The sequence below is a fragment of the Alosa sapidissima genome, chromosome 1, assembly GCF_018492685.1.
Source record: "Alosa sapidissima isolate fAloSap1 chromosome 1, fAloSap1.pri, whole genome shotgun sequence".
NCBI lineage: Eukaryota > Metazoa > Chordata > Actinopteri > Clupeiformes > Clupeidae > Alosa > Alosa sapidissima.
In genome coordinates, this window is record NC_055957.1 from 53,445,173 (window position 1) to 53,471,240 (window position 26,068).

Consider the following 26,068-nt stretch of genomic DNA (forward strand, 5'->3'; position numbering starts at 1 on the left):
CGTGACGGGCCTGAGGAGGAGAGGGTCGAGAGGCCTGCGGAGCAGGCTGCTGTGGAGGGTGCTGGAGTGGGGGAGGCAGCTGTATGCGGTGGAGTCCTCTCACCGGAGGCCGAGATGGTGGCGGTGATTCCGTCGCAGGACCTGGTCACCCCTCCCTTCAGTCCGTTGGGGGGGGAGGCAGGCGTGGTGGAGCGGGAGCTGGGGAGAGAGGACGGCGTGGGCTTGGGTGGCTTGCCTAGCCTAGCTACCCTTAGCCCAGTCGCACAAAGAGACCGACCGCATGGCACGGGAGGGACTCCAGGGCTCCATCTGGTGGACCAGGAGGATGGTGCACCCTATAGCCCGGTCGACGTCACCAGTGTGGGGTTCGATATGGAGGGTCTGGGCCCCATGCCGGGGTCCCCAGCGTGGGGGGAAGTCATGGAGCAGCGCGACGCGGAGATGGGGGAGCAAAAGGCGGTCAAGCGGCGGTTGCCGGAGGTCGCGGTGGACGACTGGGGGACGACGGCGCCGAAGGTGCAGGCGGTGTCGGGTGCCGACAATGGGCTGCTGACGGGGGAGCAGCGCGACGCGGAGGAGCGGGGGGAGGTGGACCTCACCCCGGTTACGGGCGGGTGGCGGCTGGACGAGGACGTGGTGCCGGAGACGCCGGAACCGCAGCTGGTGGAGTCGGCGGAGGCTCTCTCTCCCTCTGTGCCTGAGGCGACGGAGGGGTCCCGGTCTCAGGTGTATGGTGCGGAGGGGAGAGGGGGTGCAGATCTGGTGCAGGTGTCGGGGGAGCTGCCGGAGTCGCCGAGGCCCCTGAATCGGATGGTCCGAGTGGACAGGCCATCGGTCCCCCTGTCTAACAGGTTCTCGCCGCTCGAGGACGAGTCCCTGCCGCCGCGGGGGCCGGTCTTGGTGCCGGAGAGGGTTTCCACTGGGAGGGCTGGACAGGGCAGTGGACCAGGGGGCAAGGACCAGAAGGGGAAGGTGGACTAGCCCTGAGTGCTAATGATGTGTGTGTTATGTGTTTTGGGTGTGTGGTTTGGGGGGCGGGTTGGGGGGGGATGTGGGTTTTATTGCTGGACATTTTTATGAAGTTTCTTTCTTTGAATGTCAGGGGTCTGAGGGAGGGCAGAAAGCGGGGTGCTGTTTTTGGGTTTCTGTCTTCTTTGGGGTATGATGTTTTTCTTTTGCAGGAATGCCATTTGAGGGATGAGGGGGATGTGAAGAAATTTAAGGAGGAATGGGGAAGGGGACCCTCTGTGTGGGGGGTGGGGGGTGCGCATGCTGATGGGGTGGGTATTCTTTTTGGTTCATGGGGCTTTGTGGTAGAGGTGGTGGTGTGTACGGTGCCAGGCAGGGTGCTGTGTGTAGACGTAAGGGTGGGGGGGGTGGACCTGCGCTTGGTTTGTGTCTATGCTCCAAGTGTGAGGGGGGAGCGGGTGGGTTTCTTTGAGGGTTTGGCTCCGCTGTTTTTGTGTAATCGGGTGGTGGTGGTGGGGGGGGATTTTAATGTCTGTTTGGACAGGGGGTCGGGGGGAAGTGTGGAGCTGAGGCAGCTGTGTAGAGACCATGGGTTAAGGGATGCCTTCAAGGTAGCCGGGGTGGTTGGAGGCGGGGCCACATGGAGGAACTCAAGGGGGGTGGAGTCCCGCCTTGACTATTTCCTGTTCCCTCGCGGTGTGGCGTTGGCGGGGTTCCGGGTTATCCCGGCCTGGTGTTCCGACCACTGTGCCATCGGGGTGGAGGCTGACTTGGGGGAGGGGAGGCGGGTAAGGCCGAGGTGGCGATTCCCCAACCGGCTTTTGGAGGAGGAGGAGTTCCGGGAGCAGTGTGGAGCAATGGTGAGGGGGTGGAGGGCAAGGAGGGCTTTTTACGGGTCCTGGGTGAGCTGGTGGGAGGCTATGAAGGTGGGGGTGGCGGCCTTCTGCCAGGCTTGGGTGGCAGAGGAGAACGCGGAGAGGAAGAGGTGGATTGCTGAGGTCTCCCGGGAGCTGGAGGCCTTATGGCCCAGGAGGGGGCGCCCAGAGGTGGAGGAGAGGGTAGAAGTTTTAAAGGGGGAAATGGGGTTTTTTTTTGAGGGGCAGGCGAGGAGGTTGGAACTGCAGGGGAGGGTGGCCGCGTGGGAAGACGAGAAGCCTTCCCGCTTCTTTTTGCAGACAGCGAGGGTGAGGCAGCAGCGGGTGGAGATGAGGGGGTTGGAGGGCGGGGATGGGCTGGTGACCGCTCCAGCCGAGATGGCCGAGGTGGCGGCCCAGTATTATGAGGCGCTGTTTGTGGAGAGGAGGGGGGAGGGGGAGCTGGCTGGGGCTTTCCTGGACAGCGTGGAGGGCAGGGTGGGGGAGGAGCAGCGGGCTGCCCTGGAGGAGCCTTTCTCCGTGGCAGAGCTGGAGACAGCTTTGCTGTCGATGAAGGCTCGAAAGTCCCCGGGGGGCGATGGCTTGACGGCCGAATTTTTTCGGTCTTTCTGGGGGGTCTTGGGGCCCGGTCTGGTGGAGGTGTGGGGGGAGGTCCTGGTGGGGGGGTCCCTCCCTCCCTCCATGTTGGTTGGGTTGGTGACCCTCCTCCACAAAAAGGGGGACACGGCCTTGCTCCATAATTGGAGGCCGATTACCCTCCTCACGGTCGACTATAAAATCCTGGCAAAAGCCATGGCCGTGAGGATGGGGGAGGTGATGGCCTCGGTGGTCGGGGAGGACCAGACTTGTGGGGTCCGTGGGAGGTCCTGTGGGCTTAACCTCTCGCTGTTGCGGGACGTCATGGCCTGGAGTGGGGACAGGGGCCTGCCTTTGGCAGTTTTGGGTGTGGACCAGGAGAAGGCTTTTGATAGGGTGAGCCATCATTTCCTTCTCCTGGTCATGGAAAGGATGGGGTTTGGCCCGGGTTTCTGCGGGTGGCTGAGGCTGCTTTACAGGGGGGCGGGGAGTAGGGTGGGGGTGAATGGGGTGCTATCCCGTTTCTTTTTACAGGCTGGGGGGGTGCGGCAGGGGTGTCCCCTCTCGCCGCTCCTGTACGTCCTGTACCTGGAGCCACTGGCGGCCTTTGTTAGGCGGGACCAGGGTGTGAGGGGGGTGCACGTGCCTGGGGGCGGGGGGGGTGGCGGCCAAGGTGGCGTTGTACGCAGATGACACCACCCTTCTGCTGACGACGGAGGCTGGCCTACGGCGGGCGGGGGAGGTCCTAGACCTTTTTAGCAGGGCGACGGGGGCCAGAGTGAACCGGGACAAGTCCTCGGTCCTGTTCTGGGGTAGTTGGGTAGGGAGGGAGGATGTGCCAGGGGGGTTCACTGTGGCGACGGAGGGGCTCAAGGTTTTAGGGGTGTGGTTTGGGAAGGGGGATGATGCAGCGTGGAATTGGGAGAGGGTTTTTGAGAAGGTGCGGGGGCGCCTGAACCGGTGGAAGATGCGACACCTGTCCTTATCTGGCCGTGTGGCGGCAGTGCAGGCGGATGTTTTGCCTCTTATCAACCACCTGGCGGTGGTGTTCCCGGTGCCTTTTCTCTGGGGTAGGAGGCTGGAGAGGGAAGTTTTTACATTCCTGTGGGGGGGTAGGACAGAATGGGTGGGTCGGGAGCTGATGTATCGGCGGGTGAGGAGTGGGGGGAGGGGAGTGGCGTGCATTCCAGACAAGGCGATGGCAATGTTTGTCGCCTTCCAGTGCCGGTTGGCGGTGGGGGATTTCGGCCACAAGGCGGGGCTGTGGGCAAGGTACTGGCTGGGCTTCTCACTGAGGAGTCTTAGGCCCCTGTCCTTGTCAGAGCCTTGGACGTGGGTGAGCCCGGATCATTACCGGAGGGTGGTGGAGCTGCTGAGGAGGAATGGGTGGGCGCTGGAGGGCCGTAGGGTGCTGGATCACCGGGCCCTCTATGCGGGCTTGATGGAGAGGAGGTGGGGGGAGAACGCAGAGAGGGAAGTGGTGGCGAGGAGGGTGAACTGGGGCGCCATCCAGCCCTCGGTTTTGAAGGGGGAAGGGAGGGACCTTAATTGGTTGGCGGCACTGGGTCGGTTGCCGGTGCGTGAGCGCCTGTACCGACACGGCATCAGCCGCACGCCTTTGTGTGCAGTGGGGTGTGGGAGGGAGGAGACGCTGGACCATACCTTTTGGTCTTGCCCGGGAGCCAGGGGGACTTGGGGTTTGGTGGATCAGTGGTGGTGTGGGTGGGCGGGGCTGTCTCTCACGGCAGAGATGGTGCTCTGGGGGCGGGATTTGGGGGGCCTGAGGGAGGGAAAGAGGGTGGCTTTGTGGGTTTTAATTTCTTTTGTGAAATTGGCCTTGTGGGAATGGAGGAGGGGATGTGTCAGGAAAAAGACGCCAGCTTTGGCGCCACATGTGGTGTTTGGGTGGTTTTTGGGGAAGGTGGGGAGGCATGTGCAGGAATATATTCAAGTGCATGGGGTTGAGAAGGCCAGGGAGGTTTGGGGAGGGTTGCCAAGGGTGGGAGTGGGCTAGTGGGGTTGTATCTTCTGGGCGTTGGTTATGATGATGTGTAAATAAAGGGGTGTGGTTTGGTGGTGGGTTTTGTGTTGATTGTGTTCTGTATATGATTTGATGTTTTGGTGTAATAAACGAACATAAAAAAAATCTGTTCTTATCAGTTTAATATCTGATACGTCCTCTACCCGAGGACCATATATTAATCTGATTTTTGGAACAGGGAGACGGAAGAGGGGCTTGCTCCGTCCGCTCCACGCATCGACCCGGTATTGCAGCGACTCCGGGAACGGTGCACATTCCTTTGACTGTGTAAGAAAAGAACCAACCCAGTGGAACTGACTTGACTGACTGACTGACTGACTGACTGACTGACTGACTGACTGTGATGAAATCCTCCTTAGCAGAGCAGACGCAGCAGCAGGAGTCCTTGCCAGGTGTTTTGGCCAACCGCGCCACCTCCCTTTTCGGCCCCTTTTGGGTTTTCCCGCCCTTTTACTCTTTTTTTTTTTTTTTTTTTTTTTACACATTTAAATTTAAAGGGGATGTTGATACTGCCGTCTTGTTGCCACTGGGCAACGCCTCGGAGTCACCCTCACGTCCACGACCGGCGCCGTTCATGCTCTCCGTCCGGCGTGCCCTGTGGCAGCCATCGCTCGGGTTTCTCTTCATCTCGTACAAATCTTTCGCCTTTTACTAAAGATTTCCGTGGAGGGGAACTGCCCCGAGTTTACGGTATTTTTGGAAGCTCTGCTTCGGCGGAGCTGCACCTGCCTGTCCAAAGTCAAGCGTCGTGGTGTTTTGTTTTGCGGCGGCGGCGGTCCGCTTTTGCTGGCCCCGCCTCCCCCCGTAACCATGTGAGCGCGGGGGGCGTCGCTAGAGGGGCCGCCGCACCCCGTGCAGTTGTGGGGTATCGCTTCTCGGCCTTTTGGCTAAGATCAAGTGTAGTATCTGTTCTTATCAGTTTAATATCTGATACGTCCTCTACCCGAGGACCATATATTAATCTGATTTTTGGAACAGGGAGACGGAAGAGGGGCTTGCTCCGTCCGCTCCACGCATCGACCCGGTATTGCAGCGACTCCGGGAACGGTGCACATTCCTTTGACTGTGTAAGAAAAGAACCAACCCAGTGGAACTGACTTGACTGACTGACTGACTGACTGACTGACTGACTGACTGTGATGAAATCCTCCTTAGCAGAGCAGACGCAGCAGCAGGAGTCCTTGCCAGGTGTTTTGGCCAACCGCGCCACCTCCCTTTTCGGCCCCTTTTGGGTTTTCCCGCCCTTTTACTCTTTTTTTTTTTTTTTTTTTTTTTACACATTTAAATTTAAAGGGGATGTTGATACTGCCGTCTTGTTGCCACTGGGCAACGCCTCGGAGTCACCCTCACGTCCACGACCGGCGCCGTTCATGCTCTCCGTCCGGCGTGCCCTGTGGCAGCCATCGCTCGGGTTTCTCTTCATCTCGTACAAATCTTTCGCCTTTTACTAAAGATTTCCGTGGAGGGGAACTGCCCCGAGTTTACGGTATTTTTGGAAGCTCTGCTTCGGCGGAGCTGCACCTGCCTGTCCAAAGTCAAGCGTCGTGGTGTTTTGTTTTGCGGCGGCGGCGGTCCGCTTTTGCTGGCCCCGCCTCCCCCCGTAACCATGTGAGCGCGGGGGGCGTCGCTAGAGGGGCCGCCGCACCCCGTGCAGTTGTGGGGTATCGCTTCTCGGCCTTTTGGCTAAGATCAAGTGTAGTATCTGCGCTTGCTAAGGAGAAGGCGATGGCGCTGGGGGTGTGTCCTCGCACCTTCCGGCTGGTTTTTCCGGTGGATCTAGGAGTGGAGATTACCCGGGGCTTCGTGGCGGAGAAGATCCTGAGGGATGAGTTGGGGCTGACTGGAACGGAGGTCCTGTGTTTGCAGGCTGCTCGGCCGCCTTGGATGTATGAGGTGACGTTTCGGGATGTGTCCTTTCTGCGGACGGCGGCGAAGCGATGGCATGAGATCAGGAAGCAGGATCGCAACAGCGTGTTGTGGAAGTGCGCTTTTGAGGTGGGTGCGGCGACGTTCACGGTGGTGACGCATCTCTTCAACCCGCACGTGCTGGAGAGGGACATCAGGTCGTTTTTGGAGCGGTACTGTTCCCGGATTTCTGAGGGGGAGAAGATCGTGGACGAGTTTGGATTTTGGACGGGGAAGAGGAGGTATAAAGTGGTGTTTCGTGTGCGGGCATCTGGAGAGTGGAAGATTCCGCCTCACGAGTTCGCGTTGGGGGCAGACCGCGGCAGGTTGTTTATTCCTCAACTGCCTAACACTTGCTGGAATTGTGGACAGCGTGGACATTTGCGGGGTGAGTGCAAGGCTAAGCAGTGCTATCAGTGTGGGATTGTGGGACATTTAGCAAATGTTTGTAAGGCTGCAAAGACCTGTAATTTGTGTGGGAGAGGGGACCATTTGTTTGTGTCATGTCCGAAAAGGAGCAGTTATGCGGGGGTTGTGGCGGGTGGGTCTATTGCTGTGTCTGGTGGTGGTGGAGGGCAGGGTGCTGGGGGTACTGTGTTGCAGGTTGTTGCTCCGGCTCCCAAAGTGGTGCCGGTGGCAGTTTCGCCTGTGTTGGAAGGGCCTGGTGGGACTGAAGGCACATTGACGGATGTGCCGCATGGCCGCCAAGATGGCCGACTGGGAGACAAAGGGACGGGGAAGCACATGGCTGCCGTGCAGACGGTGGGAGGAGTCACTGCTGAGGTGGAGAAGAAGACGGTTGGAGATTGGGCGGAGCATACGGAATCACAGGAAGCGGAGATGGCAGGCATGGCAGAGGGGGCTGGGAAGCGCCCCCTGGAGGATGGGGGTCCGGATGACACTCCGGTGAGGCGTCTGCGGACGGGGGCGATGGTCCCCGGTCCTTCGTTGCCCCCGGAGGTCGGGCCTGGTACTGCGAGTGGTCAGGTGGTGGTGGAGCCGGACGGATCGGATAGCTCGGTGGACTCTGTGCGGGAGGTGTTGCCTGCTGGGGAGGTGGTTCCTCCCACCCCCCCTGGCCGGCTGGTTGGATGGGATGTGGACAGCTTGAAACGGACTTTGGGTATGGAATAGTTGGGCCCTGGTGGTGGGGTGGAGGAGTGGTTTGGAGGTTGTGTTTGTGTTGGGTTGATGTTTGTTTTGTGAGGGTTGGGGTGGATTAAAGTTTGTGGGTGGGTTAGGGTTGTTTTGGCTGTTGGGGGTTGTGTTGTTTGGTTGGGTTTGTGTAAGTAGGTGATTGTATGATATGTTTGTATGTGCACGAGGTGCATATTTTGCCTGCGTTTGTTTGAATAAAAAGTAAAAAAAAAAAAAAAAAATCTGTTCTTATCAGTTTAATATCTGATACGTCCTCTACCCGAGGACCATATATTAATCTGATTTTTGGAACAGGGAGACGGAAGAGGGGCTTGCTCCGTCCGCTCCACGCATCGACCCGGTATTGCAGCGACTCCGGGAACGGTGCACATTCCTTTGACTGTGTAAGAAAAGAACCAACCCAGTGGAACTGACTTGACTGACTGACTGACTGACTGACTGACTGACTGACTGACTGACTGTGATGAAATCCTCCTTAGCAGAGCAGACGCAGCAGCAGGAGTCCTTGCCAGGTGTTTTGGCCAACCGCGCCACCTCCCTTTTCGGCCCCTTTTGGGTTTTCCCGCCCTTTTACTCTTTTTTTTTTTTTTTTTTTTTTTACACATTTAAATTTAAAGGGGATGTTGATACTGCCGTCTTGTTGCCACTGGGCAACGCCTCGGAGTCACCCTCACGTCCACGACCGGCGCCGTTCATGCTCTCCGTCCGGCGTGCCCTGTGGCAGCCATCGCTCGGGTTTCTCTTCATCTCGTACAAATCTTTCGCCTTTTACTAAAGATTTCCGTGGAGGGGAACTGCCCCGAGTTTACGGTATTTTTGGAAGCTCTGCTTCGGCGGAGCTGCACCTGCCTGTCCAAAGTCAAGCGTCGTGGTATTTTGTTTTGCGGCGGCGGCGGCGGCGGCGGTCCGCTTTTGCTGGCCCCGCCTCCCCCCGTAACCATGTGAGCGCGGGGGGCGTCGCTAGAGGGGCCGCCGCACCCCGTGCAGTTGTGGGGTATCGCTTCTCGGCCTTTTGGCTAAGATCAAGTGTAGTCTTACCATTTGGATTACCCGAGATGGCGACGGCGGTGTCTGAAGCGGAGGCGGTGGATACGGTGCCGAAGCATGCTATGCAGTTTTGGATCCCGAAGCTGCGGAGGGAGGAGTTTTCGAGGGAGCTTTTTGGAGCGGCGATTGTGAAGGGGCTGCTGGAGGCAACGGACAAGGAGGTGCTGTGCCTGCTGCCGTCGACGGGGGGCTACGAAGTGACTTTCCGGTCGCCGGTGGACATGCTGTTTGCGGTTCGGCGGTGGAAGGAGGCTGGGGAAGGTCTACGGGTCGGTAGTGTGGAGTTTGGACTACGGATGAGGTTTTGGCGACCGACGAATGTCGTGGTGGTCCAGATCTTCAACCCCCACGTGCTGGAAGAGGATGTTCGGTGTTGGCTGGGACGGTACTGCACGGAGGTACCGCAGGGACGGCGTGTCGTGGACGTTAACGGGTTCTGGACGGGGAAGTGGACGTATCGCGTGCTGTTTCGGTCAGAGGGGAATCGCCAGGTGCGGCCTCCCTTCGTCTTCATGTTGGGGCCTGACAGAGGGAGGATTGTAATTCCGGACTTGCCAAGTGAGTGTTGGGGTTGTGGGAGTGTGGGGCATTTGCGGAGTCAATGTACTGTGCGGGCTTGTTTGCGGTGTGGGTCTAAGGAGCACTTGGTGAAGGACTGTAAGAAGTTAAGGGAATGTTCTTTGTGTGGGGCGACGGACCATCTTTTTGGGGGCTGTGAAAAGCGGAGGAGCTACGTGTCGGCTCTGGTGCAGGGCTGTGAGTATTGTGGAGGGAAGGATCATCAGCCTGCGGCTTGTGCCAAGCGGATAAGTTTCCAGGAGGCTGAGCGGCTGGTGCGCCAGGGGGGGGCTTCCACTGTGCCGGTGGGGGTCTCTTCGGTGCCCGCGGGGGTGAAGACGGTGCCTGCTGGTGCGACGGTGGCAAGGGCGAGCGGAGTGAAGGCGCCTGCGGCGTCTCTTGGTGGTTCGGGAGCTGGGCAGCGAGGTAGCCAAGATGGCTGCTTGGTGGCTAAGGCTACGGCTAGGCCGCATGGCAGTCAAGATGGCAGCTTGGTGACTGGTGCTGGTGGGCGGAGTGTAGACGATTGGGCTTCTGCTTCTGCTTCCCAGGAAGCGGAGATGGCTGAGATGGCGGCGAAGGCGACGGGGGCAGCGAAGCGCCCCCTGCAGGACGGGAGTGAAGGTGGCTCGCCGGGGACTCCGGTCCGCCGGTGCAAGGGTGGGGGCGGGGTCTCCGTCTCTAATAGGTACGAGGCCCTGCTGGTGGAGGATGGTGGTGATGGGTCCATGGAGGTGGCGGCATCTAGTGGCGAGGAGGAGTCGGACGGGTCGACAGGCTCTGTGAGGGAGGGGATTTCTTCCCCTTCTCCCCCTTCTTCGGGGGACTTGCTTGGGTGGGATGAGGTGAATTTGAAAAGGACTACTGGGATGTGGAGCTGATTGGGGTTGTGTTGGGATGTGGTTGTTGCTGTTGCGTGGCTGTGTTGGGGTGGATTAAAAGTGTATGTGTGGGTGGGTTGGGATTGAGTTAGGGGGTTTGTCTTTGGCTGGGCCTGTGTGCCCGAGTTCTTTTCTATGGGGCGTTTGTGCCCGTATGTTGCAGCCTTTCTTTTTTCTCTTTTTCTCTTTCTGTGCTTTCTGTGTTCTTCATTTTCTGGCTGTAACTATGTTTTGTGTTATGTTTTGGAATGAATAAACTTCAATATAAAAAAATCTGTTCTTATCAGTTTAATATCTGATACGTCCTCTACCCGAGGACCATATATTAATCTGATTTTTGGAACAGGGAGACGGAAGAGGGGCTTGCTCCGTCCGCTCCACGCATCGACCCGGTATTGCAGCGACTCCGGGAACGGTGCACATTCCTTTGACTGTGTAAGAAAAGAACCAACCCAGTGGAACTGACTGACTGACTGACTGACTGACTGACTGTGATGAAATCCTCCTTAGCAGAGCAGACGCAGCAGCAGGAGTCCTTGCCAGGTGTTTTGGCCAACCGCGCCACCTCCCTTTTCGGCCCCTTTTGGGTTTTCCCGCCCTTTTACTCTTTTTTTTTTTTTTTTTTTTTTTACACATTTAAATTTAAAGGGGATGTTGATACTGCCGTCTTGTTGCCACTGGGCAACGCCTCGGAGTCACCCTCACGTCCACGACCGGCGCCGTTCATGCTCTCCGTCCGGCGTGCCCTGTGGCAGCCATCGCTCGGGTTTCTCTTCATCTCGTACAAATCTTTCGCCTTTTACTAAAGATTTCCGTGGAGGGGAACTGCCCCGAGTTTACGGTATTTTTGGAAGCTCTGCTTCGGCGGAGCTGCACCTGCCTGTCCAAAGTCAAGCGTCGTGGTGTTTTGTTTTGCGGCGGCGGCGGTCCGCTTTTGCTGGCCCCGCCTCCCCCCGTAACCATGTGAGCGCGGGGGGCGTCGCTAGAGGGGCCGCCGCACCCCGTGCAGTTGTGGGGTATCGCTTCTCGGCCTTTTGGCTAAGATCAAGTGTAGTATCTGTTCTTATCAGTTTAATATCTGATACGTCCTCTACCCGAGGACCATATATTAATCTGATTTTTGGAACAGGGAGACGGAAGAGGGGCTTGCTCCGTCCGCTCCACGCATCGACCCGGTATTGCAGCGACTCCGGGAACGGTGCACATTCCTTTGACTGTGTAAGAAAAGAACCAACCCAGTGGAACTGACTTGACTGACTGACTGACTGACTGACTGACTGACTGACTGACTGACTGTGATGAAATCCTCCTTAGCAGAGCAGACGCAGCAGCAGGAGTCCTTGCCAGGTGTTTTGGCCAACCGCGCCACCTCCCTTTTCGGCCCCTTTTGGGTTTTCCCGCCCTTTTACTCTTTTTTTTTTTTTTTTTTTTTTTACACATTTAAATTTAAAGGGGATGTTGATACTGCCGTCTTGTTGCCACTGGGCAACGCCTCGGAGTCACCCTCACGTCCACGACCGGCGCCGTTCATGCTCTCCGTCCGGCGTGCCCTGTGGCAGCCATCGCTCGGGTTTCTCTTCATCTCGTACAAATCTTTCGCCTTTTACTAAAGATTTCCGTGGAGGGGAACTGCCCCGAGTTTACGGTATTTTTGGAAGCTCTGCTTCGGCGGAGCTGCACCTGCCTGTCCAAAGTCAAGCGTCGTGGTGTTTTGTTTTGCGGCGGCGGCGGCGGCGGCGGTCCGCTTTTGCTGGCCCCGCCTCCCCCCGTAACCATGTGAGCGCGGGGGGCGTCGCTAGAGGGGCCGCCGCACCCCGTGCAGTTGTGGGGTATCGCTTCTCGGCCTTTTGGCTAAGATCAAGTGTAGTCTTACCATTTGGATTACCCGAGATGGCGACGGCGGTGTCTGAAGCGGAGGCGGTGGATACGGTGCCGAAGCATGCTATGCAGTTTTGGATCCCGAAGCTGCGGAGGGAGGAGTTTTCGAGGGAGCTTTTTGGAGCGGCGATTGTGAAGGGGCTGCTGGAGGCAACGGACAAGGAGGTGCTGTGCCTGCTGCCGTCGACGGGGGGCTACGAAGTGACTTTCCGGTCGCCGGTGGACATGCTGTTTGCGGTTCGGCGGTGGAAGGAGGCTGGGGAAGGTCTACGGGTCGGTAGTGTGGAGTTTGGACTACGGATGAGGTTTTGGCGACCGACGAATGTCGTGGTGGTCCAGATCTTCAACCCCCACGTGCTGGAAGAGGATGTTCGGTGTTGGCTGGGACGGTACTGCACGGAGGTACCGCAGGGACGGCGTGTCGTGGACGTTAACGGGTTCTGGACGGGGAAGTGGACGTATCGCGTGCTGTTTCGGTCAGAGGGGAATCGCCAGGTGCGGCCTCCCTTCGTCTTCATGTTGGGGCCTGACAGAGGGAGGATTGTAATTCCGGACTTGCCAAGTGAGTGTTGGGGTTGTGGGAGTGTGGGGCATTTGCGGAGTCAATGTACTGTGCGGGCTTGTTTGCGGTGTGGGTCTAAGGAGCACTTGGTGAAGGACTGTAAGAAGTTAAGGGAATGTTCTTTGTGTGGGGCGACGGACCATCTTTTTGGGGGCTGTGAAAAGCGGAGGAGCTACGTGTCGGCTCTGGTGCAGGGCTGTGAGTATTGTGGAGGGAAGGATCATCAGCCTGCGGCTTGTGCCAAGCGGATAAGTTTCCAGGAGGCTGAGCGGCTGGTGCGCCAGGGGGGGGCTTCCACTGTGCCGGTGGGGGTCTCTTCGGTGCCCGCGGGGGTGAAGACGGTGCCTGCTGGTGCGACGGTGGCAAGGGCGAGCGGAGTGAAGGCGCCTGCGGCGTCTCTTGGTGGTTCGGGAGCTGGGCAGCGAGGTAGCCAAGATGGCTGCTTGGTGGCTAAGGCTACGGCTAGGCCGCATGGCAGTCAAGATGGCAGCTTGGTGACTGGTGCTGGTGGGCGGAGTGTAGACGATTGGGCTTCTGCTTCTGCTTCCCAGGAAGCGGAGATGGCTGAGATGGCGGCGAAGGCGACGGGGGCAGCGAAGCGCCCCCTGCAGGACGGGAGTGAAGGTGGCTCGCCGGGGACTCCGGTCCGCCGGTGCAAGGGTGGGGGCGGGGTCTCCGTCTCTAATAGGTACGAGGCCCTGCTGGTGGAGGATGGTGGTGATGGGTCCATGGAGGTGGCGGCATCTAGTGGCGAGGAGGAGTCGGACGGGTCGACAGGCTCTGTGAGGGAGGGGATTTCTTCCCCTTCTCCCCCTTCTTCGGGGGACTTGCTTGGGTGGGATGAGGTGAATTTGAAAAGGACTACTGGGATGTGGAGCTGATTGGGGTTGTGTTGGGATGTGGTTGTTGCTGTTGCGTGGCTGTGTTGGGGTGGATTAAAAGTGTATGTGTGGGTGGGTTGGGATTGAGTTAGGGGGTTTGTCTTTGGCTGGGCCTGTGTGCCCGAGTTCTTTTCTATGGGGCGTTTGTGCCCGTATGTTGCAGCCTTTCTTTTTTCTCTTTTTCTCTTTCTGTGCTTTCTGTGTTCTTCATTTTCTGGCTGTAACTATGTTTTGTGTTATGTTTTGGAATGAATAAACTTCAATATAAAAAAATCTGTTCTTATCAGTTTAATATCTGATACGTCCTCTACCCGAGGACCATATATTAATCTGATTTTTGGAACAGGGAGACGGAAGAGGGGCTTGCTCCGTCCGCTCCACGCATCGACCCGGTATTGCAGCGACTCCGGGAACGGTGCACATTCCTTTGACTGTGTAAGAAAAGAACCAACCCAGTGGAACTGACTGACTGACTGACTGACTGACTGACTGACTGACTGTGATGAAATCCTCCTTAGCAGAGCAGACGCAGCAGCAGGAGTCCTTGCCAGGTGTTTTGGCCAACCGCGCCACCTCCCTTTTCGGCCCCTTTTGGGTTTTCCCGCCCTTTTACTCTTTTTTTTTTTTTTTTTTTTTTTTTTTTTTACACATTTAAATTTAAAGGGGATGTTGATACTGCCGTCTTGTTGCCACTGGGCAACGCCTCGGAGTCACCCTCACGTCCACGACCGGCGCCGTTCATGCTCTCCGTCCGGCGTGCCCTGTGGCAGCCATCGCTCGGGTTTCTCTTCATCTCGTACAAATCTTTCGCCTTTTACTAAAGATTTCCGTGGAGGGGAACTGCCCCGAGTTTACGGTATTTTTGGAAGCTCTGCTTCGGCGGAGCTGCACCTGCCTGTCCAAAGTCAAGCGTCGTGGTGTTTTGTTTTGCGGCGGCGGCGGCGGCGGCGGTCCGCTTTTGCTGGCCCCGCCTCCCCCCGTAACCATGTGAGCGCGGGGGGCGTCGCTAGAGGGGCCGCCGCACCCCGTGCAGTTGTGGGGTATCGCTTCTCGGCCTTTTGGCTAAGATCAAGGGAGAAAGTGATGTGCGCGGGAGTGAATTTTGGGCCGGGCTATCAGCCGCGGTTAAAGAACACGGTACGGATTATGGTGGAGCAGGACGACGAGACACGGAAGAAGGTCGATTTGGATTATGTGTGCACGGGATTGGAGAAAGTTTTTGGGATTACGGCGGAGAAAGTGTTTTGTTTCCAGGACTGTTTGGCTTCGGGGTTTTTTGATTTGAGTTTTCGCACTTTAAAGGACTGCACTGATTTTTTTGGGGAGTTTCAACGGAGGAAGACTGAGCACGAGGTGAGGGGACTTTCTTTGTTACCACTGTTTGGCCATGCACTGAGGCCTTTGTACGTGCATATGTACAATCCTTGGGTGGAGGAGGGAGATGTTCTTGGGTTTTTGGGGCGCTATTGTTTAGAGGTGAAGGGAGGTTTTAAATGCGTAAATAAGTTTGGGTGGTGGACGGGGAGGAGGCAGTTCTTTGTCCGCTTCAGGGAGGATCCGCACAAGCCGGGGGAGCCTTTTTATCCCCCGGGGAGTTTCGCCATTGGTCCGGACAGGGGTTTTTTATCTTTTCCGGGCCAGCCAGTGTACTGCAGGAGGTGTGGGGGCTTAGGACACCGAAAGGAAGACTGTGGGGGGAGGCAGTGCAGGCGGTGTGGGTCTACAGACCACGAGGTCAGGGACTGCACAGCGCCTAAGACCTGTAGCCTGTGCGCTAGCCCGGACCATCTGTTCCGAGCTTGCCCTCGGAGGGGAAGGGTGGAGCAAGACCGACCTGTGAGGGATGGGGTGGAAGGGAGAGCGCCAGGGGCTGCAACGTACGCTTCTGTGGTGTCGAGCGGCGTACCAGGCTGGCCGGAGAGGCAAACGGAGCAGGGGCCATGTGCTAGTGCTAGCGTTAGCAAGAGAGCACATGGCGTGCCGGGTCCTCCGGCTCCCCCGGTGGAGGCTGACGGGCGTGGACGGGAGGCAGACGGAGAGAGTGTCGTGGAGCGGCTGGAGGAGGTCGCGCCGGAGGAGGTCGTGCCGGCGACGCAGGGGCTGGAGGTCGCCATGCTGCCTTCCTCGGCAGATCTGCTCTCCTTTTCAGTATCGGCGGAGGGTGAGGCTGCTGCCGGCGTGGAGGAGGTCGCTTCGGCAGGCCAGGGGAGGCCGCATGGCCAAGATGGCGGATGTGGGGGTCTTCCTCGACGGGCTGGTGCGGCGGTCCTGCAGGCGCCCCTGGAGGTGGCGCCACCTGGTGGCCGGGAGGGGCCTCGCTGGAGCGAGGATCCGGAGGCAGAGAGGGAGTTTGTGGAGTCGGTGCTGCCGGTGGACGTCGTGATGTCAGAGGCTACGCGGGCGGTGAAAAGGGCGGCGGCTACAGCGGACGAGTCTGGCGCAGCGACGAAAGTGAAGGCGGTCGAGGCGGGTAGCGGCTCCTGCCCGGGAGGCGCAGCAGGTTCTGCTGCCTGGCCTGGACCCTGCTCTACTGCTGGGGGACGGGCTGGGGGGGAAGCAGGCTACTGGAGCGGCTGAGGTTTTTGACATACTGGACGGCTGGGGGCGGCAGTCTCCTGCGCTGTTCCCTTCCTCTCCTTCGTCGGGGGGCGATCAGTCGTCCCTTGCGGGGGCCCTGGAGGGTTCCAGTGGGGGAGAGGAGGGAGAGATCGGGCAGGGGAGCCAGAGCCCGATGCAGGACATTAAGAGGAATGTGCCTCCGCGCGGCCGTCCGCAGCCGGGAAGGGGGACTGAAGGTGGGGGACCTCATAAGGTAGGACAATGATGATGATGGTGATGACGTGTTATGTGATGGACTGGGTTTGGGGATGTGGGGTTTTGGGGGGGAGCGGGGGGTTCTTTGTCTGGGTCGGGATGTGTGGGGTTAGTGTGTATTCCATGTGGGGGGTGGGGGGTCCTACGAGGGGGGGTTTTTGTAGGGGGGGTGGGGTTTTCTTTTCTTTTCTTTTCTTTTCTTTTCATGATGAGTACGATGGACTGTAAGCTGGCCACTGTCAACGCACGGGGTCTAAGATGCAGGGTGAAAAGAAGGACCTTTTTTTCTACCTTGGTAGGGCTGGGGGTGGATGTGGTGTTCCTCCAGGAATGCCATGTGAAGGACGTTGAGGATGGGCTTTTGTTTTCTAGGGATTGGGGGGGCGGGCCATCCTTCTGGGGAGCGGGGAACGTCCATGCAGACGGGGTGGGGATTGTATTTGGGTCACGGGAGGTGGAGGTGGAGACTGCGGTGTGTGTGGTGCCGGGGAGGGTGCTGTGCATCGACTGCCAGTGGAGGGGGGTGAACTTGAGGTTAATAAATGTATATGCACCTAGTGTTAGGGGGGAGAGGGGGGGCTTTTTCGCGGGTCTGGCCCCGTTGCTGACCAGCAATAGGACTGTGGTGTTGGGGGGGGATTTTAATGTTGATGTGGACGAGCGGGCATGGGAGGGGGAAGAGTTAAGGCAGCTCTGCCGAGATTTCAAGTTGCGGGATGCGTACAGGGTGGCTGGGGGTGGGGGAGGGGGGGCAACTTGGAGTAATTCGAGGGGGGTGTGGAGGAGGTTAGACTATGTGTTTTGTTCTGAGGGAGTGGGGATTGGGGGGTGTGCTGTGCGGCCGACATGGGGCACGGATCACTGTGTGGTGGAGGTGGGTTTAAGTCTGGGGATGGGGGTCAGGCAGGTGCCGCGGTGGCGGTTCAGGGGGGATCTGCTGGGGGATGGGGATTTTTGCGGGGCTTTCCGCAGGGAATATGGGAGATGGCGGACTGTGAAGGCCTTATTTCCTTCCCTCACGGCCTGGTGGGAGGAGGTGAAGGGGAGGGTGGAGGGGTTTTGTAAGGGCTGGGTGGGAAGGCGGAACAGGGAGGCTCGGGAGGGGGTACAGGCTGCGTCGAGGGAGCTGCAGTGCCTGTGGGGTAGGGGAGTGGGGGGCGGGGAGGTGGACAAGGGACGGGTGAGGGAGCTGGAGGGGCTCATCAAGGACTTTTATCTCCAGCAGATAAGGCGGCTGGAGGTGCAGGCCGAGGTGGAGGAGAGGGAGCAGGGGGAGCGTCCATCCGGGTATTTTTTTAGGTCAGTGAGGAGGAGGCAGGAGAGGGTCCGGATGGACGGTTTGGCGGGGGAGGGGGGCATGGAGACCACGCTGGAAGGAATGAAGGGGGTGGTGGAGAGGTTTTATGGGGGTTTGTTTGATGAGCGGTTGGGAGAAGGGGGGGAGGTTGGGGAGTTCTTGGGGGGGATAGGCCAGACTTTGCCAGAGGAGGAGAGGGACAGGCTGGAGCAGCCGGTGAGGCCCGAGGAGGTGTGGGAGGCGTTAGCCTCTATGAAAGCGGGGAAGGCTCCAGGGAGTGATGGACTCACGGCGGAGTTTTATAGGGGGTTCTGGGATGTGGTGGGGGAGGATGTGGTGGAGCTGGTGTCCCTGCTTTGGGAGCAGGAGAGCTTGTCTGCCTCCATGAGGGTGGGGCTGGTTACCCTGCTGTTTAAGAAGGGGGATAGGAGGGAGGTGGGGAACTGGAGGCCCATCACCTTGTTGAATGTGGACTACAAACTGATGGCGAAGGTCCTAGCCAGGCGCCTCACGACGGTCCTGCAGTGGGTGGTGGAGGAGGACCAGACGTGTGGGGTGCCTGGCAGGTCCTGTAGTCTGAACCTGGTCTTGACTCGGGATGTGGTGGAGTGGGTGGAGGAGCGACGTCTGCCCCTGGCCTTGCTAAGTCTAGACCAGGAGAAGGCGTTTGACAGGGTCAGCCATGGGTTTTTGCTTAAGGTCATGAGGCGCATGGGGTTTGGGCCGGGGTTTATCGGGAGGGTGAGGGCTTTATACGAGGGAGCGGGGAGTCGGTTCTCGGTTAATGGCTCCTTTACGGAGCTGGTGGCGCAGAGGGGGGGCGTGAGGCAGGGGTGTCCCCTCTCCCCTTTGCTTTACGTCCTCTACATCGAGCCTCTGGTAGCCAGACTTAGGAGCGATGAGGGGGTGAGGGGGGTGCATTTGCCGGGGGCAGCGGGCAGATGTGTGAAGGTGGCGGCTTATGCCGATGATGTGTCGCTTTTTTTAACAACAGAGGATAGTTTTAGGCGGGTAAGGGATATTTTGGGTTGTTTTGAAAGGGCTACAGGGGCGAGGATAAATAGGGGGAAGTCCAGTGTGAGTTTTTTTGGGTCATGGGGGGGCAGGAGGGATGGGATGGGGGGTTTTGGGGTGAGCGAGGGTAGGGGGAGGGTATTAGGGGTATTTTTTGGAAGGGAGGGGAATGCGAAGTTTAATTGGGACCAGAAGGTGGCGGCGGTGAAGGCGAGGTTGGGCATGTGGAGGGAGAGGGGGTTGTCGCTGTCAGGCAGGGTGATGGCCCTTAAGGCAGACATCCTGCCAATGCTCAACCACCTGGCCTATGTGTACCCGTTGCCGCCAGCGAGCGCTCGGGCATTGGAGAGGGAGGCTTTTGCCTTCGTGTGGGGGGGGAAGGTAGAGTTGGTGAGCAGGGCTGACATGAGACGGGAGGTGGGGGAGGGGGGGCGGGGGGGTACCCTGGTTCACAGTCAAGCTGGCAGCATTGTTTGTGGCCTTTCAGGCACGGGTGGTTATGGGGGAGTTCAGCCACACGGCTGTGTTTCTGGCCCGGTTCTGGCTGGGCTTCGCCTTACGGCGGCTCCGGCCGCTGGAGGCGATGAAGCCGTGGTCCTGGGAGCAGCCGGGGCATTATGCCGTGGCTGCAAAGTTTGTGGCGAGGCGGCCGTGGGCGCTGGAGGACGGCCTGATCCTGAGGCATAGGGAGCTGTACAGGGAGACGGTTAGGCGTACCCTGTTGCAGGAGCCAGCCAGGGTGGACAGGCGGCCTGGGGTGGATTGGGTGCAGTTGCAGCCGAGGGAGATAGGGGGGAGGGGGAGGGACCTAAACTGGCTGGCAGCGCTGGGTAGGCTCCCGGTGAGGGAACGGGTGCACAGGTTGGGGGGTGGGGGGACAGCTCTGTGTCCCGTCGGGTGTGGGGAGGAGGAAACTGTGGACCATGCTTTGTGGTCATGCAGGGGGGCGGCAGGGGTGTGGAGGAGGGTAAGGAGGTGGTGGGGAGGATGGACGGGGAGGGCCCTCACGCGGGACCTAATTCTGTACGGGCAGGGTCTGAGGGGGTGGCGGGGGAGGAAGAGGCTGGTGGTGTGGAGCATCATCACAGCCTTCAAACTGGCCCTCTGGGACTGGAGGGGGGACTGTGTGAGGAAGGTGGTGCCCAGACTTGAGCCGGAGAGGGTGTTTGGGATTGGGTTGGCAGGGGTGGGTAGGGAGGTGAGGATATTTAGGGGGATTCATGGGGAGGAGGAAACGAGGGCGGTGTGGGGGGGATTGCCCAGGGTGGGGGTGGGTTGATTTTGGGGGATTGGGCAGGAGTTTGTGATGTGGGTGTTGTGGTGGTGGGTAGTATAAAGACTTGTATGGTTTGTTGGAAAAAAAAAAAAAAAAAAAAAAAAAAAAAAAAAAAAAAAAAAAAGGTGCTGTAACATGTAAATTCATGCGACACTGTATGTACTTGTTTATGTTTAAAGGCAAGGGGCCGGTTTTGTTGGGTTTTGTTTGGGTTTTGGGGTTTGGTGGGTGGGCGGGGTTTGAAGTGTGGTTTTGTTTGGTCCCTTGGTCTGGCTTATGTATGTATGATTTATGATTTGTTAATAAACATTATTATGGAAAAAAAATCTGTTCTTATCAGTTTAATATCTGATACGTCCTCTACCCGAGGACCATATATTAATCTGATTTTTGGAACAGGGAGACGGAAGAGGGGCTTGCTCCGTCCGCTCCACGCATCGACCCGGTATTGCAGCGACTCCGGGAACGGTGCACATTCCTTTGACTGTGTAAGAAAAGAACCAACCCAGTGGAACTGACTGACTGACTGACTGACTGACTGACTGACTGACTGACTGACTGACTGTGATGAAATCCTCCTTAGCAGAGCAGACGCAGCAGCAGGAGTCCTTGCCAGGTGTTTTGGCCAACCGCGCCACCTCCCTTTTCGGCCCCTTTTGGGTTTTCCCGCCCTTTTACTCTTTTTTTTTTTTTTTTTTTTTTTTTTTTTTTACACATTTAAATTTAAAGGGGATGTTGATACTGCAGTCTTGTTGCCACTGGGCAACGCCTTGGAGTCACCCTCACGTCCACGACCGGCGCCGTTCATGCTCTCCGTCCGGCGTGCCCTGTGGCAGCCATCGCTCGGGTTTCTCTTCATCTCGTACAAATCTTTCGCCTTTTACTAAAGATTTCCGTGGAGGGGAACTGCCCCGAGTTTACGGTATTTTTGGAAGCTCTGCTTCGGCGGAGCTGCACCTGCCTGTCCAAAGTCGAGCGTCGTGGTGTTTTGTTTTGCGGCGGCGGCGGCGGCGGCGGCGGTCCGCTTTTGCTGGCCCCGCCTCCCCCCGTAACCATGTGAGCGCGGGGGGCGTCGCTAGAGGGGCCGCCGCACCCCGTGCAGTTGTGGGGTATCGCTTCTCGGCCTTTTGGCTAAGATAAACGTGATAGACATAGAGTCATGGTGACTAATAGTGCTTCCCGGTCGGCCCCACAGGTGCGACTTCGTAATACCGTAAGGATTGTCGTGGAGGATGGTGTGGATGTACGGAGGAAGGTGACGGAGGATTATATAATGGATGTTATTTTGGATAAGGGTTTTTCGTTTCCTGGATCGAGGTTGTTATGCGTTCAGGACTTCTCTTCAGTTGGATTTTATGACGTGAGTTTTTTGGAGCACAAGGACTGCCTGGCCTTTTTTGCGGATTTTAACCAGCGAAAGGACGACGAGTTGGTGAGCGGACTTTCTTTGGTTCCTTTGTTTGGCCATGCTAGCATTTTGCTGCATGTGCATTTGTATAACCCGTGGGTTGAGTTAAAGGATATTTTTGCTTTTTTGAATTTGTATTGTGTGGAGGTTCGGGGGGGAGATAAGTGCCTGAACAAGTTTGGGGTCTGGAATGGCCGCCGGCAATTTTTGGTTAAATTTAAAGACGATCCTTTTAACCCAGGACTTACTGTTCACCCTCCGGGGAATTTTTCGTTGGGGCCAAACAGAGGCTTTTTGTCTTATCAAGGGCAGCCTCTTTACTGCAGGAGATGTGGGCAGCGGGGACATATGAGGGCGGCATGTACGGGAATTGTTTGCCGGAGGTGCGGGGTGGCAGGGCACATGGCGAGGGAGTGCACTGCTCCGTTAAAGTGTAACTTCTGCAGTAGCCCTGACCACCTCTACAGAGCCTGCCCGGAGCGGCAGAAAACTTTTGCGGAAGTGGTGAGGGGGGAGGACAGCCTGGGTGCTGGGGAAGCTGGAGCACCTCTGCATGTGGCGGCGGCGGCGTCAGCGGAGACGGCGGTGGAGGCGGTGGTGGAAGTGCTGGAGGCTGGTGTGGTGGCGGAAGACGTTTTGTCGACGGGCCTGGCGGAGGCGGCTCTTCCGACGACACAGGACCTGGAGACTCCTCCTGAGAGTGCTCTGGGTCTCCTGGGGGGCCTGGAGGTTCAGGTAGCCGACGGAGTGGAGGCTAATGCTAGCCTTAGCGCTGGAGAACAAAGAGGGCAGCCGCATGGTCGTGAGGGGGCCCCGGGGCGCCCTCTGCTGGGCGCTGAGCCTCACAGCCCTCTTCAGGTGTCTCAGCCGGATTTTGGTGACATGCAGCTGGGCCTTGATGGGTGGGGCACGGAGATGGATGTGCACGACGAGGCGATGGAGGAGGCACGGGTGCTCAAGAGGCAGTCGTCGGCGGTCGAGGACGAGGAGGCCGGGTGTGCGAAAAAGGTGGTGGTCGTCGGCGGGGCTGATGGCGGGCCCTGTTCTCGGCGTTCATCGGAGGTGGGTCTGGAAGAGATGGTGGAGGTGCCAGAGACGCCGAGCTCGCAGCTTGAGGCTTTGGCGTCGCTGGTGGCAGCGGTCCCCAGTCTGTCCTTGCCCCTTTCGGTCTCTGATGATGCCGGCTTGCCGGGGTCTCCGGTGTTTGGTGCGGAGAGGCGGGGTGAGGTGACGGCTGGGGCTTCTGAGGCCCTCGTGGATGCACCGCCTACAGGTGACCGGACTAGGGTGCTTGCACCAACATGTGGAGGGCCGGTGGGTGGCCCGCTGTCCACTAAGACTGATGTGTTGGGCAGGCTGCCCCCCCCTGCTGGTAAGGGCGGGTTACTACCTGCAACTAAAGGTAATGCGGGTGCTGGGTCGGGTCCTGGGCGTGGACGTGGGGGCCCAGGGGGACAACAGGGGAAAGTGATTTGATGATGATGATGATGATGATGATGATGATGATGATGATGATGATGATGGGTTTGTTTGTAATACCGACATGTTGGTGTGGGTTTTGTGCTGTTTGCATGTGGGGGTGTGGGAGGAGGGAGGGGCTGGGGTGGTTGGGTTTGGGGTGTTGCTTTTCTTTTGAATGAATTTTGTTTCTTTGAATGTTAGGGGGATGCGGGATGGTGGGAAGAGGGGAGCTGTGTTTGCTTACCTGGGGACTTTGAACTGTGATGTGTTTTTCCTGCAGGAATGCCATTTACGGGATGGTGGGGACATTGGGGTTTTCCAGAAGGGGTGGGGGAAGGGGCCTTCGGGGTGGGGGGTGGGGGATGTGCATTCTGATGGGGTGGGGATCTTGTTGGGGTCTTATGATTTTGTGGTGGAGGTGGAGGTGAGTGTGGAACCAGGGAGGGTTTTTATATGGATTGTAAGTATAGAGGGGTGGATTTTCGTTTTATTTGTGTTTACGCACCAAGTGTGCGGGGGGACAGGGTGGGTTTTTTTGCAGGGTTGGCGCCTTTGTTGATGGTGAATAGGGTGGTGGTGGTGGGGGGGGATTTTAATGTGCAGTTGGACATCAACTCATGGGAGGGGAGGGAGTTGCGGGATTTGTGTGCTGATTTTGGGCTGCGGGATTCTTTTAGGGTGGCAGGGGATGGTGGGAGTGGGGACACATGGGGAAACTCGAGGGGGGTGAGGTCAAGGATTGACTATTTGTTTTTACGGCGGGGAGTGCCTCTTAGGGGCTTCCGGGTGTGGCCGGTCTGGTTCTCCGACCACTGCGCCATAGGGGTGGAGGCGGAGGTGGGCTTGGTGGAGAGGGGGCGGCCGAGATGGCGGTTCCCCAACCATTTGTTGGGGGACGAGCAGTTTCGGCGGGAGTGCGGGGAGTTGCTGCGTGGGTGGAGGCGGAGCCGGCCTGGCTTCTCTTCAGCGGCCGGGTGGTGGGAGGCCATGAAGGGACAGGTGGCTTGTTTTTGTAAGGGGTGGGTGGCGGCCGAAAATCTTCGGCGGAGGGAAAGGATTAGGGGCCTGTCGTGGGAGCTGGAGTTCCTGTGGGGGCTGCAGGCACAGGGGCGGGGGTCCTTCAGGGTCAGGATCAATGCCCTGAAGGCTGAGATGAAGGCGTTTTTTGAGGGTAGGGCGAAGCGGCTGGGTCTCCAGGCCAGAGTGGCGGCCAGGGAGGACGAGCGGCCGTCAAAATTTTTCTTTCAATCAGCACGGGCTAGGCAGGGGAGGGTATGGATGAGAGGGCTTGAGGGAGGGCAGGGGTTGGTCACTGACCCTCGGGGGATGGCGGAGGTGGCGGCGGGGTTTTATGAATCTTTGTTTTCGGAGCGCATTGGGGATGGGGAGCGGGTGAGGGGTTTGGTGTCACGGGTGAGGGGTGTTTTGGGGGAGGAGGAGAGGGCTTTCATGGATGGGGACTTCACACTGCGGGAACTCACGGAGGCCGTGAGGTCTATGAAGGGTGGTAAGTCACCGGGGATGGACGGCCTAACGGCTGACTTTTATCAAGCGTTTTGGGATGTACTTGGGGAGGGGTTGTTGGCTGTGGTGGGGGAGTGTCTGGGGGCGGGCCGGTTGACGGCCTCTATGAGGTCTGGCCTGGTCACCCTCCTCTTTAAAAAGGGGGAGGAGACCAGGCTGGAGAACTGGCGGCCCATCACCCTCCTCTCCACGGACTATAAGGTGGTTGCCAAAGCCTTGGCGATTCGGCTGAGGAGGGTGATGCCGCTGGTAATTGGTGCGGACCAGACTTGTGGGGTGCGGGGTAGGTCGGCTGGGCTGTCCTTGTCCCTGGTAAGGGACGTCATCAGCTGGTCGGAGCAGAGGAGGCTGCCGTTGGCGGTGTTGAGCCTGGACCAGGAAAAGGCCTTTGACAGGGTCAGTCATGGGTTCCTTTTCCTGGTCCTGGAGCAAATGGGCTTTGGGCCCCGTTTTGTGGGGTGGATCAAGACTCTGTATAGGGGGGTGGGGAGTCAGATCGGGGTGAATGGGGTACAGTCCAGGTGGATTGCACAGGCTGGGGGGGTGAGGCAAGGGTGCCCCTTGTCTCCCCTCCTGTATGTCATGGTCCTGGAGCCGTTACTGGAGCGGGTTAGGGGGGATGGGGGGATCCTGGGAGTACACCTCCCAGGGGGTGGGGGCCAGGCAGCAAAGGTCTCTGCGTATGCAGACGACATGACCTTGTTCTTGACCACCGACAGGGGTTTCGGGTGCGTATTGGGGGCTTTAGAGGAGTACGAGCAGGCCTCAGGGGCAAAGGTCAACATGGCTAAGTCGGCGGTGGCTTTTTTTGGGGCATGGGAGGGTAGGGGGTTGGCGCCAGGGGGTTTTACAGTGGCAGCGGATGGCCTGAAGGTGCTGGGGTTGTGGTTTGGGAGGGGGGATAGGGCGGGGAGGAACTGGGAGGGGATGTATGGGAAGGTCAAGCAGCGTTTGGGGAGGTGGAGGGCGCGGCACCTCTCATTGACAGGGAGGGTGGTCGCGGTGCAAGTGGACATCTTGCCACTTTTTAACCACCTGGCTGTGGTCTTCCCGATGCCATTCCTTTGGGGGAGGAGGTTGGAGAGGGAGGTGTTTGCTTTTGTGTGGGGTGGGAGGACAGAGCTGGTGGCGAGGGAGGTGATGTACAGGAAGGTGGCGGAGGGGGGCAGGGCAGTACCTTGCTTGCCGGCGAGGGCAACGGCTCTGCTCGTGGCCTTTCAGTGTGGGGTGGCAGGGGGAGAGGGGGTGCACAAGGCTGAGTTCTGGGGGAGGTTCTGGCTGGGGTTCCTTTTAAGGAGCCTGAGGCCTTTGAGCTCCTCAGCCCCGTGGTCCACGGACCGGCCGGACCACTTTGAGAGGGTGGCGAGGTTTTTAAGGGGGAACAGCTGGGCACTGGAGGGGGACACGGTGGTGGACCATAGGGCCCTGTACAGGGGCATCATGGAGAGGAGGTGGCAGGACCAGGGGGATAGAGCAGCCGTGAGGGGTGGGGTGGAGTGGGCTCTTTTGCAGCCCAAGGAGTTGTGTGGGGCTGGGAGGGATCTCCATTGGTTGGGGGCGGCTGACCGGCTGCCGGTGAGGGAGCGGTTGCACCGGCATGGGGTCAGTCGCTCTCCGTTGTGTCCAGTGGGTTGCGGGCGGGAGGAGAGGGTGGAGCACGCCTTTTGGTCCTGTCCTGGGGCACGGGGAACTTGGGGGTTGGTGGGGCAATGGTGGGGAGGCTGGGGAGGACCTGACTTGTCCTCGGACATGGTGCTGTGGGGGAGGGGCCTGGATGCCGTGGGGATGGGGAAAAGGGTGGCTGTGTGGCTTCTTATTTCCTACGTGAAGATGGCGCTGTGGAATTGGCGGCAGGACTGCATCAGGAAGCAGAGGCCTGCTGTGGAGCCTTATCGGGTTTTTTGTTCTTTTCTGGGGACTTTTGCGAAGAGGGTGGAGGAGTA

At 58.5% G+C, this 26,068-nt stretch overlaps 13 non-coding genes and 2 pseudogenes across 13 annotated transcripts; all 15 read left to right on the top strand.

The window, feature by feature from the left end:
• The first annotated feature begins 4,533 nt into the window (after nt 1-4,533).
• On the top strand, nt 4,534-4,719 carry LOC121683624. Its single transcript, XR_006022856.1, has one exon. It is a non-coding gene; the product is annotated as a U2 spliceosomal RNA (small nuclear RNA).
• A 349-nt stretch (nt 4,720-5,068) lies between these two features.
• On the top strand, nt 5,069-5,182 carry LOC121681660. The gene has a single exon (XR_006022233.1). It is a non-coding gene; the product is annotated as a U5 spliceosomal RNA (small nuclear RNA).
• A 146-nt stretch (nt 5,183-5,328) lies between these two features.
• Nucleotides 5,329-5,519, top strand: LOC121683419. The gene has a single exon (XR_006022785.1). It is a non-coding gene; the product is annotated as a U2 spliceosomal RNA (small nuclear RNA).
• A 345-nt stretch (nt 5,520-5,864) lies between these two features.
• On the top strand, nt 5,865-5,978 carry LOC121681666. The gene has a single exon (XR_006022236.1). It is a non-coding gene; the product is annotated as a U5 spliceosomal RNA (small nuclear RNA).
• A 146-nt stretch (nt 5,979-6,124) lies between these two features.
• LOC121679623 lies at nt 6,125-6,217 on the top strand (annotated as a pseudogene).
• Nucleotides 6,218-7,695: 1,478 nt separating this feature from the next.
• Nucleotides 7,696-7,898, top strand: LOC121683804 (annotated as a pseudogene).
• Nucleotides 7,899-8,251: 353 nt separating this feature from the next.
• Nucleotides 8,252-8,365, top strand: LOC121681670. Its single transcript, XR_006022239.1, has one exon. It is a non-coding gene; the product is annotated as a U5 spliceosomal RNA (small nuclear RNA).
• A 1,883-nt stretch (nt 8,366-10,248) lies between these two features.
• Nucleotides 10,249-10,436, top strand: LOC121683815. Its single transcript, XR_006022918.1, has one exon. It is a non-coding gene; the product is annotated as a U2 spliceosomal RNA (small nuclear RNA).
• Nucleotides 10,437-10,768: 332 nt separating this feature from the next.
• LOC121681675 lies at nt 10,769-10,882 on the top strand. The gene has a single exon (XR_006022241.1). It is a non-coding gene; the product is annotated as a U5 spliceosomal RNA (small nuclear RNA).
• A 146-nt stretch (nt 10,883-11,028) lies between these two features.
• On the top strand, nt 11,029-11,219 carry LOC121683424. The gene has a single exon (XR_006022786.1). It is a non-coding gene; the product is annotated as a U2 spliceosomal RNA (small nuclear RNA).
• Nucleotides 11,220-11,572: 353 nt separating this feature from the next.
• LOC121681680 lies at nt 11,573-11,686 on the top strand. Its single transcript, XR_006022243.1, has one exon. It is a non-coding gene; the product is annotated as a U5 spliceosomal RNA (small nuclear RNA).
• A 1,883-nt stretch (nt 11,687-13,569) lies between these two features.
• Nucleotides 13,570-13,757, top strand: LOC121683820. The gene has a single exon (XR_006022919.1). It is a non-coding gene; the product is annotated as a U2 spliceosomal RNA (small nuclear RNA).
• Nucleotides 13,758-14,104: 347 nt separating this feature from the next.
• LOC121681685 lies at nt 14,105-14,218 on the top strand. The gene has a single exon (XR_006022245.1). It is a non-coding gene; the product is annotated as a U5 spliceosomal RNA (small nuclear RNA).
• A 5,808-nt stretch (nt 14,219-20,026) lies between these two features.
• Nucleotides 20,027-20,211, top strand: LOC121683982. The gene has a single exon (XR_006022985.1). It is a non-coding gene; the product is annotated as a U2 spliceosomal RNA (small nuclear RNA).
• Nucleotides 20,212-20,571: 360 nt separating this feature from the next.
• Nucleotides 20,572-20,685, top strand: LOC121681688. Its single transcript, XR_006022246.1, has one exon. It is a non-coding gene; the product is annotated as a U5 spliceosomal RNA (small nuclear RNA).
• Nucleotides 20,686-26,068: the final 5,383 nt, after the last annotated feature.